We start from the raw sequence: 15,616 nt of genomic DNA on the forward strand, positions 1-15,616 counted from the left end.
GTAGACAACATTGGGAAGCAGTAAAGTGGATACTACGATACTTAAGAGAAAGTACGGGTCTCGTTTTGTGTTTTCGAAAGTCTAATATGGGTTTAGAAAGATATGTTGATGCTGACAATGGTGGTGATGTTGATAGTAGAAAGAGCACAACAAGGTACATTTATACTTTGGGAGGTACTGCAATCAGTTGAGTTTCAAAATTGTAGAAAATTGTTGCTTTTTCTAGTTGTGAGGTAGAGTATGTTGCTGTGACATAAGCTGCTAAGGAGATAATATGGTTACAACCCTTTTGCGATAATTGGGTCAAGACTGCGAGGGAAGTGTGTTGCGACAGTCAGAGTGTCATTCATTTGGCAAAGAAACATGTTTATCATGGCATGACGAAGCATATACATGTTCGTTATCATTTCATCCGGTCAACTTTAGAAGATGGAGTATTAGCTCTTGAGAAGATTCCCGGGAGTGAGAATCCAGCTGATAAGTTGACAAAATCTGTGACAAATGAGAAACTGAAGTTGTGTGCAACTTCAGTTGGTCTTCTTCGTTAAGACATTGGATGGAAAGCCGCCACCGATCGAGAGATGATGAAGTTAGTCTCCAAGTGAGAGTTTGTTGAGTTATGGAGCTTACACTTATAATAAATTTTGCATTGTTAATTAGAGTTTATTGGGTTTTCTTTTTGGTTTTGGGCTTGAGTCTAACCAAAATTATTTAGGTTTATTACCTGAATGTTTACCCTATAAATGTGTGATTATTAAGGGTTTACATTGTTAAGATTGAATTCTAGAGAGATAAAGTGTGAGGCAAAAACTCTGTATTTATTCTTCTTCTTCATAGTAAATCTGGTGGTGGCTGAAGTGGATGTAGCTCAATTTGAGTGAACCACTATAAATTTGTGTGTTCTTGTATTCTTCTTTCTTGTGTTTTTACCGATTGTTTCAAGCTGGACAAGATTTGAGAGATATAAATCTTAACAACCTTATGATTGATTTTCAGAAACAAATCCTTCATTATCTTCAACCAAAGTTCAGCCACGTTCATAAATAAGTGAGCATTGAAGGTAAAGAAAGGGTCATATATAATGTACGATCACCAAAATTAATTGTTCAAATAAGCAAAATCATAAACTTTAATAATAATTAACTTTTGCTGAACATCCGGCCAAGTTCATAAATAAATTTTGTGTTATATATATATATATATATATATATATACTCAAAATTCATGAATCAAAACATTTAGTCTTCCTAGTTCATATACATCGGTGAATTTCATGGATTTATCCTCACTTGATCTTGTGAGCTCTTCAATAGCAGGAGCAGTAATATTAATGTTTATAGTACTATTCATGTCCCTCTATTATTTCAATGTGTTCCTCTTTCTTGGTGGTGCTGGACGACATCATCCTTATAAACCGCCGGAACCAAGCGGAGCCTGGCCTGTGCTAGGTCACCTCCTTCTTCTCCGAGGTACCAAATTTTTCCACATAACACTGTCTGAAATGGCCGACAAATATGGCCCAATTTTCAGCATCCGTCTTGGACTTCGCCCGGCAATTGTGGTTAGCAATTGGGAGTTGGCCAAAGAACTGTACACCACTCATGACAGTGTCGTGGCATCGCGTCCACAAATGCTAGCAGGAAAGCACTTGGGATACAACTATGCCATGTTTGGCCTTTCTCCATACGGCTCATACTGGCGGGAGATTCGAAAATTTGTGTTGTTGGAGTTGTTGTCTTTTTATCGACTCAACTTGCTCGGACACATAAGGGTGTCCGAGACAAAAGCTTCCATCCAACAACTTTATAAGTTATGGGCGGATAAAGGAGATCATGACAACTTGACTTTGACTACCGGTATTTATAGTGACGGTGTCATTGTGGATTTGAGGCAATGGATATCAGACTTTACAACAAAAGATATCATGGGAGTGGTGTTGACATGGAAGAAGCTCGAAAGTGTCAAAGAATTTTACAGAAGATCATACATCTAATTGGTTTAAATGTGGTTGGGGACATGATACCATGGCTTCGATGGTTAGATATAGGAGGTCACCAGAAGGTCATGAAAGAAACATCAAAAGAATACGACAATCTCTTGGAGGTGTGGCTAGAAGAGCACCGTGATCGAGGGAAGGGACATAACGATTCGGGTAGTGCAGATAGTGATTTCATTGACGTGATGATCTCAAAGCTTAAGGATGTCAATAAAGATAATTATGATGCTGATACCATTAACAAATATACATGCTTGGTATATCATTTGTGGTTATAAGTTATTTAAAATAGTCCTATTTAATTTTGATCACTAACTATATATCTCGACCATGTGATGTGTGATTATACAGAATTTGAATCTCGCGGGAGTAGACACGACGGCCACCATGCTTACATGGACTATTTCCTTACTCATGAACCATCGCAATGTGTTGATGAAGGTTGAGGAAGAATTGGACATCCATGTGGGTAAAGAAAGGATAGTGGAGGAGTCTGATATTCCCAAATTGGTGTGCCTCCAAGCTGTTATAAAAGAATCCCTAAGGCTGTATCCACCGGTTCCACTAGGAGGCCCAAGAGAAGTCACCCGAGATTGTGTTGTCGGCGGCTATCATGTGGCGGCAGGGACAAGACTTTTCTTTAACGTATGGAAACTCCAACGCGATCCTAAGATATGATCGGAGCCGTTAGAGTTTCGGCCAGAGAGATTCATGACTACCCATAGAAATATAGATTTCCGTGGCCAGAATTTTGAGTTGATTCCTTTTGGTGCCGGTAGGAGAGTGTGCCCAGGAATAAACCTTGGCATGCAAATGGGACACTTTGTTTTAGCTAGCTTGCTGCAGTCTTTTAAGCTCCTAAATCCCAACATTAATGAACTTGTAGATATGACTGCAGTTGAAGGGTTGTCATTATCTAAGGCTACACCTCTTGAAGTGATCATCACTCCGAAGCTTTCTAGTAATCTTTATGAATGATTCACTGCGCATGCATGTCATTATCTAATTATTGAAGCATGTAATATGAATGAGTTTAAGTTCGGTCTATTTGAAATTATGACAATAACGTATACATGTTTTTGGAATGAAACATACACCTAAGTTTTGTTTTAAGACACGAAAGGACCAAAGTACCAAACTATTTAATTATTGATTTGTGGCATTATGTTTTTGTGGAAAAAATTGATTTGTCACGAGTAGTTTTGTTTTGGAGACATAAGGTTATAAAATAATTAAATTTAAATATAGATATTAAATTTAATTTTGAACATAATGTTTAATAATAATTAACTGGTAGAACATATATGTATATAAGTATTTTGTAATTGTGTGAATTTATATATTTCATAATTAGAGAGTAAATTATCTACTTATTAGTATGATTTATCTATTCTATATTTATAAGATAGATGAGTGATTACATAAATGATACATTATTAAATTTCTCATTGTCCTTTGTTTACTATATTTCTATATCATTCCTTTCTTCATTGCACTACAACAAAAAGACTAAAAGATCTTCTGTCAATCCTTAAATGTGTTGACAAAATGACACTGACACTTATTCTTGTATCGCTAAAAACAGGATCGGCATAAGTTTTAACAACACTTATTTAAGCGTCGGTAATATTATTTTAAGCGTCGCCGAAAGTATATTTAATTTTTAACAATTTTGTTTTATATTTTATTTTTGAATTTTTTTAACAATATTATTTGAATTTTTATTTTGTATTTTTTTAAAATTAAATAATTATTAGGAAAAAATTAGAAGATAATGTCTTATTTATTATTAACATTTTAAATACTGACAAAATAAACATAATTTTTTAATAATATTATCTTATCAAATCATATCATACCAAATAAAAAAACATTAACTAACATATTTCAAAATTTTAATAATGTTTATTGGGTTTAAAATACAATTAAATTAAAAGACAAATTTGTATAATAAAATACTAAAATAACTATATAAAAAATAAAAACAACAATTATTTTATTTGTGCTTACATCTTTATTCTTTAGGTGGTGTCCTAAATATCGTAGAGGTTTCTTATTGACGTGGAATCCGACAGTGATGGACCTAAGTCTCACCTAGTTGAGTTCAATAATCTTTAGGAAACTAATATCTCCCCCATCTAGTTCCAAGCACCACCTTCTCCTCTCTTCGTTGTCGAGTCACTTTGATCTGGCCCAACCTAAACCCTAAACCTTAAACTCAAAACTTAAATCATTTTCTGTGACAATGTAGATTAATAGACTTCCAACATTTATATACAAATACATTAAAAATATATATATTAAAAGATGTATAAATATTATAAGTCTTACTTAGTATACTTGATTTGCTCATTAGTACCCGGATGTGGCATTTGAAATTGCCCAGGAAGCCTCCTCGAACTCATCAGTACGAAGCAATTGGATTATTGAAAGGAAGATACCAGCATCAATAATAACCTGAATATATATATATATATATATATATATATATATATATATATATATATATATATATATATATATATATATATATATATATATATATATATATATATATATATATATATATATTCCACATACACACAACAAAGTCTCCATAAAGAATGCAGTCAATAAACTAGTGTTTCTAGCCATCATCGACACAAATGCCTCATATGGAACCACTTATTGTATCACATATCTAATCTGGATGTTATCTGAGATTACATTTTCCAACATAACTTAGTCATCGGAAGAATATTCGGTAAATGTATCTTGCTACCCGTTGTTATGATTGAAATGGTCCAGCAAACTTCTTTCTTTAATTTTTTTTGAAATTTTGAGTCAAGAGGTTAAGAAGGCTTGGAAGTTCCTGATGCCCAATCATAATCTGAAAAGCAGTAAAGAACAAAGTTTCCGAATACAAAAATTTAATTGCCCAGGCTAAGAGAAAAGTGAAGTTGAGAAATAAAAACCTAATGAAATCCAAATGTAAAACATCAGTAATACTAAGAAGTAGGGTTTTAACATAAGTGGGATTGATCTTAATAGATCAAGAATATTAAATAAAGAATACTAAAACAAGTGAACATCTTGGTCATTACATTACCTGAGTTTGAACATCATCACCAGTAATAACTATCCGAAAGGTAGGAATGAGCATCAGATGGTGAAGGATGACTAAAAATACATGATTAAAGAGTAAGATTTCTACCGTTACAGATTATAAAACCAAAACAAAAAACATAGTAAGATAGCCTTACACCAAATTTAATAAAATCATATTCAGTTTTAACTTTTCTATTTCTAATTATGTTGTGATTAGAAATACTACTTTTCAGTTCATTATAATACCTTAATCTCAGGGAGTCTTCCTCCAATTCGTTTGCTTATTCAGTCAGCCACGCGAATAATTGTTTGTATCATGGAGAGAAATTAGGAAGTTAAAGATATAGGATAAACAGAAGATTTTATTTTTCTCGTAAAAATCTTCCAAATTGTAAGAGAATAATTGCAGTGATCTTATCATGAAGTGTCTTTCGAGTATTTTCACCACGAATATCTGCATATAACATATTATACAATGACGACTGAATCCAATAAAGGAATTATATTTTTCAATTGTAATAAGATCATCATGTATGTAAAACTCATAGGATTGCAATGTTATTACTCCATTTTTTAAATTGATTTTGCGTCTTCTGGTTATCTTGCAATATTGTTTCTTTGTTTCCTCTAATGTTATATCTACTGTGAAGTCCCAAACATGAAGAAGATAAGAAAGCAGAGTTTTTTCTTCTCAAAAGTAATGGCCAAATATGGAGCTTGAACTATATTAAAACATAAGAAATACCATCGCAAAGAATTCCAAGCATTCTTTGATTGTCTTTAAAATCCACTTTTGTCTAGTCAATTACTTCTAATTCATACTCCTAAGAGAAAATTAATAACAAGAAATTTGTTTATGTTCACATCTAATAAGACATGATCATTGTGTTATTGTAGTTTTAATGAAGATTTTTTTTAATATGTATGGAATGTCTACAAAATGTTTTTCTAACAGTTTAAACAGATGTCTCGTTGCTGAAGCCTCTCATTTGCATTAGTTTATACAGTTAGCTACTATTTTAAAAATCAAAAAATCAAAAGGGATAACATATAATGACACTTTGATGGCTATTATAGAAATTTATTCAAAGAGAGTGCAAGCCTTCAGTGTCTCAATGCTTTATATATATATATATATATATATATATATCAAGAAAATAATTAAGAAGATAAAAAAAAACGCTTCATTAGCGACGCAAATTTACCGATGGTTATGGATTGTCGGTGACGTGCAACGGATTTTGCGACGGTATTTTTCGCAATTATTAATAAATGAATGAAACTCTGTCCTAAATAATCGATGCATTATTAGTCGTCGCTAAATTGTGAGTTTTTGTAGCATGTTACACTTAAAAAAGAGCTGTGATATATGTCCAAATTTATTCACAAAACAATGTTGTACAATGCTCTAGGAATTTGGACGGATTTAACCATGAATAAAAAGTTGTCGCAAAATCTGACGCAATAAATTATTACATATTTTAATCTTTCGCAAACTCATTAGTATTTTGAATTATCCGTAGTAACTTTTCATAAAATTCTTTTTACATGAAATCATTTCCTATGAAATTAGCCTTAGTTTAGGTAGATATTTCTATCAAAGTTTAGTATAAAAAATTTAGAGTATAAAAAATTGAAGAACTTGTATGTTAAAATACTAAATACCGTTGAAAATCATGTCAGAAATATTATATATTACAATCTTAGTTAAAAGTTGAAGATAATAAATTTATGAGTATAAAAACCATAAGTATATGTATTACAAAATATTACCATCAAAAAATTTATCAAAAAGATTTGGATAATATAGATCAAACATTTCATAAAATTATTTTACTCTTACAATATTTCTTCATTTCTTCACAGAGAAGAATAAAGCAGTTGTGGATCTGATTATACGATATTTCTTCATTATTCTCCGATTTTTCCTCCGATATAGTTCCTTTTTCCTCCGATATAGTTCTCTTCTCCGCGATATTTCTTCCGATTTCGCAAGGAGCTGAATATCCTCGGTTCTATCAGAATTGAAGTTACTCTTGAGACGAAACTGAAATCGATGAATGGTTATAGTTGAATCTCCTCATATTTATCCACCATTAATAAGCGTTGCTTTCATATTATGGGTGAACAAATGGGTAAAATCAATCCGTTTTGTCCGATTCGTATTAAATCCAAACTAAATTTATCCAATCCGTAATCCAAACCATTTTACTAATTAATACGAATCGGATACGGATTTGATTGAAAATGGTTTGGATAATCCAAACTAAAAAACATTTATATATATCAACTTGAAATAAGTTAACAATTTTTTTAATTTTTATTTTTTTAAAATTCCGAAATTTTTTATTATTATTAAATTTGAATTTAAAAAAATAATAAAAATAATAATAAAAAATAATAAAAAAAAAATAATAAAAAAAAATAAATATCGTTGTTAAAGTGGAGATAAGTAAAATATATATTATATTAAGATAAATTTTAATTTAAAGAAAAATAAATTTAAAATATATATTTATTTAGATAGTTTGGATAATTTGGATAATCATAATTCAATCCGATTTAATTCAATCCGAACTCAATCCGATCCGATCTCAATCCAATTCGAATTAGTATTTAGGATTCGAATTTGATTAGATTTCGGATTAATCCAACTAATGCTCACCCCTATTCCATATTACCATGCCTCTCTCTCCAACATCACCTCGCCTTATTAATGTCTGACATCACCTCGCCTGCATACGTACGCTTGCTATTTTGTATATGTTTTTGTTTCAATTTGTATGGAATATCACTTTTCTTTTTGCAAATCAGTTGTTCATTCTGATCAGTATGGAAAATTTTCTCTTTTCATGTTCTTTGTGAAGAATCAGCTGATGAAATATTAAAATTCGGCCGTCATTTCTTTTATGAATAATTTTGTTCATTAGGTCTATTTTCCTTTGATTATCAATCCAATTAATTTTCAATCCAATTGTTTATGATTAAATCTATAATTGTGTTGCAATACTTCTTAAATCACACTATCTATGATTTTGACTGACTTTTACCTAGTGTTTATCACTGAAATATGTTTGAATTAACGTCATTTTATTAAAAATTCTCAAACGGAAAAAAAAAACCAAATGAGTTTATGTATTTTCCTAGACAAGTTTAGGAAAATTAAGTTTTTTACGGTCTAAAAATAAATAAATTACAAACAATCGTCGAAATTTCAAACAAATTTAAATTGTGTTTATCTCGCTAAAAAACAACGTCATTGGTGACTTCCTGATATGATACCTTCCAATTCCTGCAAAGGTTCCAATTCTGTTCGTTTTTTAGGACTCTTTTCCAAGTCTAGATGTTCGCACTATTGTCAGTTACAATATCATCCTAAGTCTGCTCCAGACTTCTTCGATTCCTCGAGAATGCCCTCGCATTTCTCTCTTGCTAGATTTTGTAAATTGTTGAGCCGAATCCCCCCGGCACTGTCACTGGCTCGCCTCCACTAGAGAACTCAAAATGCGGATTCTGGCCTGCAGGAGAAAGAAGCTCGACTGGACCTCTTTCTTCATATGGCCCAAAAAAGCAAAATCGCAAACACTGACATTGCCACAAGCGGGAAGTGCGCCGGGAAAAAGACTCAGGAGATCCGCTTTCTTAGAAGAGCTTAGGAATAATAAGAATAAGTAGAATAAGCTAGCTTGAAAATCTTTGACTTAAACTTTATGTCATTCGCTTTTTTCATAGCCACTCCTTGATTTCTTTCCAGTCTCCCAGAAATCTGGTCATCTCCATATTTTTTACAAATTTATTCCAAAGTTTTGAGTCAAATGAATAGTTTCTGAAGAGATGGTCAGATTTTCTCCATTCCCTCACATAGTAGATAACTTGAATCCGAAATTTCTATGTGCTTCATGACGCGATCTCTCGTGTTTAGACTTTTCCGAAATGCAAGTCATATGATAAATTGGTGTTTCATGGTAACCTTTGACGACCAGACCAAATTAGCCCAATCAACTGTTTTCTCCTTCTTTCGGATGGTGTTCTACACATTGTTTGAAATCATCTTCCCGTTTCCTCGGCTTTCCATCGGTGTACGTCTGTTCTTTCGTTGAATTGGATGTTACTGATATGTTCAAGAATGCGTCGCCCCACTGATATTCGTATAATGAGTGAATTTCATAGCCCGTCTTTAATGTCTCGGACCTTGGCAGCTAGATAGTCTCGTCTGATCCTCATGTTTCAAAATTCCTCTTTATTGATTAGGGGTTGGTCCTCATACCAAGGATTATGGATGGCAACGGGTACCCTACCTGCCGGATAGTGAAGTACCCATCCCCGAATCCGATTTTTATTTTATTACCCATCCCCGACCCCGAACCCGACAAATATATCTATTTGTATCTCATTCCCGATTCGACGGGTACCCCATTATCCGATTAAAATATGAATTTTTATTTATTAGTTTCTAAATATTAAAAACACATATGAAAATATTACTTACTTGTATAGTTATATTGTAGAAGTTGAACAATATACATAAACTTCAACAAGAATTAGAGAGAAGTTCAACAAAAATTAGAGAAAATATTGAAACAAAAGAAAGATAAGAAATGTTAATCTTGAAAATAAGAAGTGAATAGAGAGGGCAACTATTTTGTTATTAAATAAATGCAAGATTAAGAGTCGTGGGGAATATAAATTAAATTAATGATAGCGTGGTGGAGTGGGTGGGTGGTTGAGCGTTGGTATAACTAATTAATTAATATATTTAATATAAATTTGTAATGATGGTATTGATTGAAATTTAAAAAGTCATTTTAATTTTTAATATATATATATATTTAATATTAATATCTCGGATATCGGGTATCGGTTTGGGTTTTGCATACTCTCCATCCCCGACCCCGAACCCGATTGGGTAATCATTTTCACTTTCATTCCTGACTCTGACCCCAATTTAAAATACCCAAATCCGAGCCCGACCATCGGGTACCCATTGTCATTCCTACAAGGGATCATGCCAAAAACAGTGTGTTTTTGTTGTTTCCCTAGCTAATGTCAAAAAGTCCTACAATATTGTTTCTTAGCTTATGGATTTTATTTAACGATCATCTCATACCTTCGCTTATTTTGGATGTCCAAACGCTTGATTCATATTTCATAAACCGGGTGTGGACTCAATTGATCTAGAGTGACTCTTGTTTGCTCTCGATGGCACGTAGGTGCTTATATGTCAAGGCTTTATTCCATTCAACATAGTTCTTGAGCCTATGCCACCTTCTTCCTTTGGTTTGCAAAGTGAGGTCCATTTAACATTTTTCTCGCCTGTTCCGCTGCTTCCTCAAATAAAGTTTCTTATTAGCGCGTTAAGTTCTTTCATTACCTTCTTTGGGAGCACGAGTTGTTGCGACCAGTAACCAATAATTCTCATTACCAAGCTTTTGACCAGCTCAATTCTTCCAAGTATGTAAGTTTCATTACTGCCCAACTAGAAATTGAGTTCTTCACTTTCTCGATCAGTGGTCTGTAGTGCGAGATTTGGATCTATTTTGTCGTGAGTGGTATGCCTAAGTATCTTACCGGGAAGCTTCCTTCTACGATGCCCATGATGTTGTAGATGTTTTCTTTTGTTTCCTTTTTTATTCCTCCATAGAATTCCAAACTCTTGTTCTCATTGATAGTCAAACACGTAACCTCAGAAAAAAATATTAGTGCAGCTCTTACATTTTTTATGGAATCTACGTCATCATGCGTGAGAATGAACAAATCGTTAGCAAACACTAGTGAAAAAAGACAGTATAGCGATTGGTAAACCAATCGCTATTAACCTTCAAACCAATCGCTATAGGCCTATAGCTCTCAATCGGCAAAAATCTTCTCGTTGTTGCCTTAATTGGCAACGGCAATTGGTAGATAACTAATCGTTATAGGCCTATAACGATTGGTTTTTACACCAATCGTTGCTCACTATGGTGATGGTTTAGTACCAATCGGTGATGTTTATTAAGGCTATGGTGATTGGTAATTTAACCAATCGCTATAAACCCTTTTTTTTTAAAAAACCTTCGCCAGAATCCAATATAAGATATGGGTGTGTATTGGATGGTATTTTAAGAAAATGTTGTAATGAAAATCCTTCCCTTGTCGGCACCGAATACTAAGATAGTGGGAAATCCTTTCACATCGAATCTGCTCATCATAGACATGTAAGACCCACCTTATAGTTAAATGAGAAACTAGTTAAGTTCATTATGTTTAATCCGTCTAACCAAGAATTACCTTGTCTGCATCACAGTCCACGTGACCCAGCTTGACCTTTACTTTCAAGTTCTTAGCAGCCTTCTTCCACTCAGGAGCAAGATTCTTATAGTGTCCACACCTTTAAAAACATTGTGTTAACAAATTTAGTTGTAGAATTTCATGCTTAATTCACAACATTTCATTTCAATCAAGGTGCTTTAAGTGGGAACCGAACATGAGACCTTAGTCTCTTAGTTCAAGACTCTAACCACTATTAGGTGAGTAAATATCATCTTCAATTAGTAGAGAAAACCAGAAAGGTTGCACCATCTTTGGAGATTCGTAAAAGGATCATCAATTTGCCAAATTATCAGCAATTAATTGTTTACTTTACTTTAGTAACAATATCAAGACTACTAATGAAACTTGCGGAATTTTTCAATAACCAGTAGTTACCAGGGAGCAAAAAACTCTACAATCCATATATTTTTGCTTTTAATCACCAATTTATCAAAGTTGCTTGAATCTAATTCCACTGATGCACTAGGTTCTGATTTCTCTTTTGATGATCCTGAATTCTTTCCATCCAAACGGTCCTTAAGAAGTGCTTTTACCTAAATGTGACAATAGAGAAGTTAGGAATGGGTTTGGAGAATTCATGGAGGAAATGGATACCCTAGGTAAAATCAAACATAGAAACCTAGTTCCGTTATTAGGTTATTGCAAAATCGGAGAAGAAAGACTACTTGTTTACGAATACATGGAATACGGTAAAGGAAAACGAATACTTACTTAGGAAGAACGGAAGAAGATCGGATGAGGTACAGCGAAAGGACTTTGTTTCCTCCATCACAATTGCATTCCTCATATAATCCATCGCAATATGAAATCAATCAATGTGTTATTATACGAGGAAATGGAATCTAGGGTTTCTGATTTCGGGATGGCTATTACCCTATTTTTACTAGTGAAAGTATAAATGGTTGATCTCCTTCTCCTCACAGAATGGGTGGAAAATTTATGGCCGATTCTTTCGGAACGTCGTAAAGATGCTCTCAAAGATCGCTATGATGACGACAAAAAGTAAGATGATAGGGGATCTCCCTACCTCACGTCGTTTTTATCCTTGAAGTAGCCTCCGTGGATTCCATTGACACTAACTACAAAACGAGAGGTAGAAACGCATTGCATGATCCATTCTATAAAAATCATGGAAATCCCGATACGACCATAAAGTCCCGAATGGCTTCCCATCTAACAGAATCAAAAGCTTTTTTTATATCAATTTTGAAAGCCACTCTCGGGAATATTTTTCTCTTCTCATAACCTTTGAGAAGGTTTTAAATGAGTAGAATGTTATGTGAGATAGTTTGACCGTGAATGAATGTAAATTGATTTAAACTAACAATTTTACCATTGAAATTTTTAAATCGTTTTGAAAAAAAAAATTGAAATTATTTTGTAAACGACATTACAACATGAAATCGGTCTGAAATCTTGAACCTTTTCGGAAACAAAGGTTTTGGGTATAAGAGTCAGGACTGTAGCGTTCCACTACTTGAGAATCTTCTTGTTCTTAAATAATTCCAGAACCCCTTCCGTAATATCGTGACCCACAACCGACCAGTTTTCCTTAAAGAATTGAGCATTAAAATCGTCTGGATCCGGGCTTTTCTTACCGTTGATGCTGAACAGAGCCTCTTTTACTTCATCCCGTGTGACAAACCTAATTAGATCTTGACTATCTTCAACAAAAACTCTTTTATCGATAATCTAGTATAAGGTGTTCAGATGACTTGGTTGCGCTTTCTTTGTACCCATAAGCTTTTTATAGAAGTTGATGGCGAGATCTTGTACCCCTTTCTGTCCATGTACATATTCACCCTCATCATTATTTAGCCTGTAAATATTGTTCCTCAGATTTCTAGCCATACATTCCGATAGAAGAATGCAATATTCTTGTCACCAAGAGAAAGCCTTGAATTCATAATGTAAAGATTGCGAGTTAATTATAAACAAAAACATAAAACTAAACTTAAAAAGTAAGTAAAACTCGAATTATTTGTCGACTACATGGTCAATCTCTTACCCTCTCTATCGCTTATTGTATTACGAAACTCTAGGAAGAACTGTAGATTTTGTAGAGAGCTTCTCAACATTTTATAAGTTCAAATTCTTTATTCTAAAACAATTTTGATTTTCACCAATTGTTTTTCTCTATCGAATATTAACTTTCATAATTGTGAATTGATCGGTCATTGTTTTTGTCATTTATCTTTCATCATAGATTTATTGATTGATCATTCTTAATTGTCTATTGAAACATTCGTAAGAAAGTCAAAATTTAATCGAAATTATGTTTAGCCTCAGTTATGATTCTATAAGTCCTATTAACTTATATGGAGCCTCTAAAGAGGATAGTTTGAATGTTCGGGATTAATAGCTATAAAAAAAGTTGTATGGATTCATAAATACTTCATGGACAAAAAAAATTAAAATTGTTTTAAGAATTTAATAAATAATATTTTGATTAAGAAGATAGTGAGAATGTTGTATAAACAAATTTTCTATTATTTTTAATGTATAAACATAAACTTTTAGTTTGCATAGATATAAAAAAAAACCAAAACACGCATCATCTGATAAAGTGGGATTGTTAATAATATCAATCACCATGGGATGGGACGTTGGTAGTATAATTGCTTCCATAAGTTGTCTTTAATTCATCTTCTTTCACAATACTCATTTCATTGCTTCTTCATTTTTCTAATGATTGAAGTAAAGATAATTAACATCTTCTCCATCTATTATTATCTTTCATATAATATTTATAGTTCACTTTTATTGACTAAGAGAATAAAATTTTGAATATTAGAGATATTGGTTATAAGATAAATATCATGATGCATGTCTAATGTGAAGAACCTAACATATGCACACAAATATCATTATACTTATATATGCCAATAAAAGTAAATAAATAAATATTACCTTATGAAATCTTTAGATTAATAACTAAAAAATAGGTGGGGGACAGTATATCTAATAAAAAAATATTATTACAAATAAGCTCAAACAACTTAACTATTAAATCACTTATCAATTCAAGAATATTTTTAGCATAATAAACTATGATGCAACATAAGTCAGAAAAAATATAAGATATAAAAAATATTGTTGACCAAATAATGAATGTTTTAATTGAAATATTATTTTGAACTATTACCAGAGATATAAAATGAAAGAGTTATTAAATATGGGATGAGATACCTCATCCAAGATAAGAGTACTTTTAATGTACGGCCAACTAATTAACTGGGAGCAACATTTTTTTTTATCGCATTTAACAATATTTATTTAGCATAATCAACTATGATGCAACATAAGTCAGAAAATATAGGATATGACAAGTATTGTTGACGAAATATTGAATGTTCCAATATAAATATTGTTTCAAACAATTTCAAAAGATGTCAAATTGAAGAGTCATTAAATATGGGATGAGATACCTCATCCAATATAAGAGTACTTCCAATGCACAATCAACTAATTAACTGAGAGTAACAATTTTTTATAACATTTAACAATATTTTTAATGGAATTTTACATCATATTAAAAATTTGAGAAAAAATAGATTAAGAAAAATAGAAGCATCACTAAAACACATAGTTTTACAGATTTGCTCCCACATTTACCTCCAACAAAATATCTCTTCAAACACATTTAACAATATTTTTTTAGCATAATCAACTATGGAGAAACATAAGTCATAAAATATAGGATATGACAAATAATGTTGACCAAATATTGAATGTTCCAATAAAAATATTGTTTCAAACAATTTCAAAAGATGTCAAATGGAAGAGATTAAATATGGAATGAGATACCTCATCCAAAATAAGAGTACTTCCAATGCACGACCAACTAATTAACTGAGAGTAACAGTCTTTTATAGCATTTAACAATATTTTCAATGGAATCTTACATCATATTAAAAATTTGAGAGAAAATAGATTAAGAAAAATGGAAGCATCACTAAAATACATAGTTTTTAGATTTGCACCCACATTTACCTCCAACAAAATATCTCTTCAAGCACATATAATTAATTCAAATTTGCAACTCAAATATACCACCGACATAAGTTGATCACTCTAACCATTAGACCATTATGATTGATGCGTTTTATTTAGAATTGTATGCATATATATTTTTTAATCTAATAAATATAAAAAAAATTATTCTTTTTATAAAATTCACAAATATCATTTTCCTCATTATTAATAAGCTAAAATTAAAATATT

General features: G+C 32.1%; 1 pseudogene; it reads left to right on the plus strand.

Moving 5' to 3' along the window:
• Positions 1-1,273: 1,273 nt before the first annotated feature.
• Positions 1,274-2,974, plus strand: LOC124919384 (annotated as a pseudogene).
• Positions 2,975-15,616: the final 12,642 nt, after the last annotated feature.

Source organism: Impatiens glandulifera, chromosome 1 (genome assembly GCF_907164915.1).
Source record: "Impatiens glandulifera chromosome 1, dImpGla2.1, whole genome shotgun sequence".
In the NCBI taxonomy this organism is placed as follows: Eukaryota; Viridiplantae; Streptophyta; class Magnoliopsida; order Ericales; family Balsaminaceae; genus Impatiens; species Impatiens glandulifera.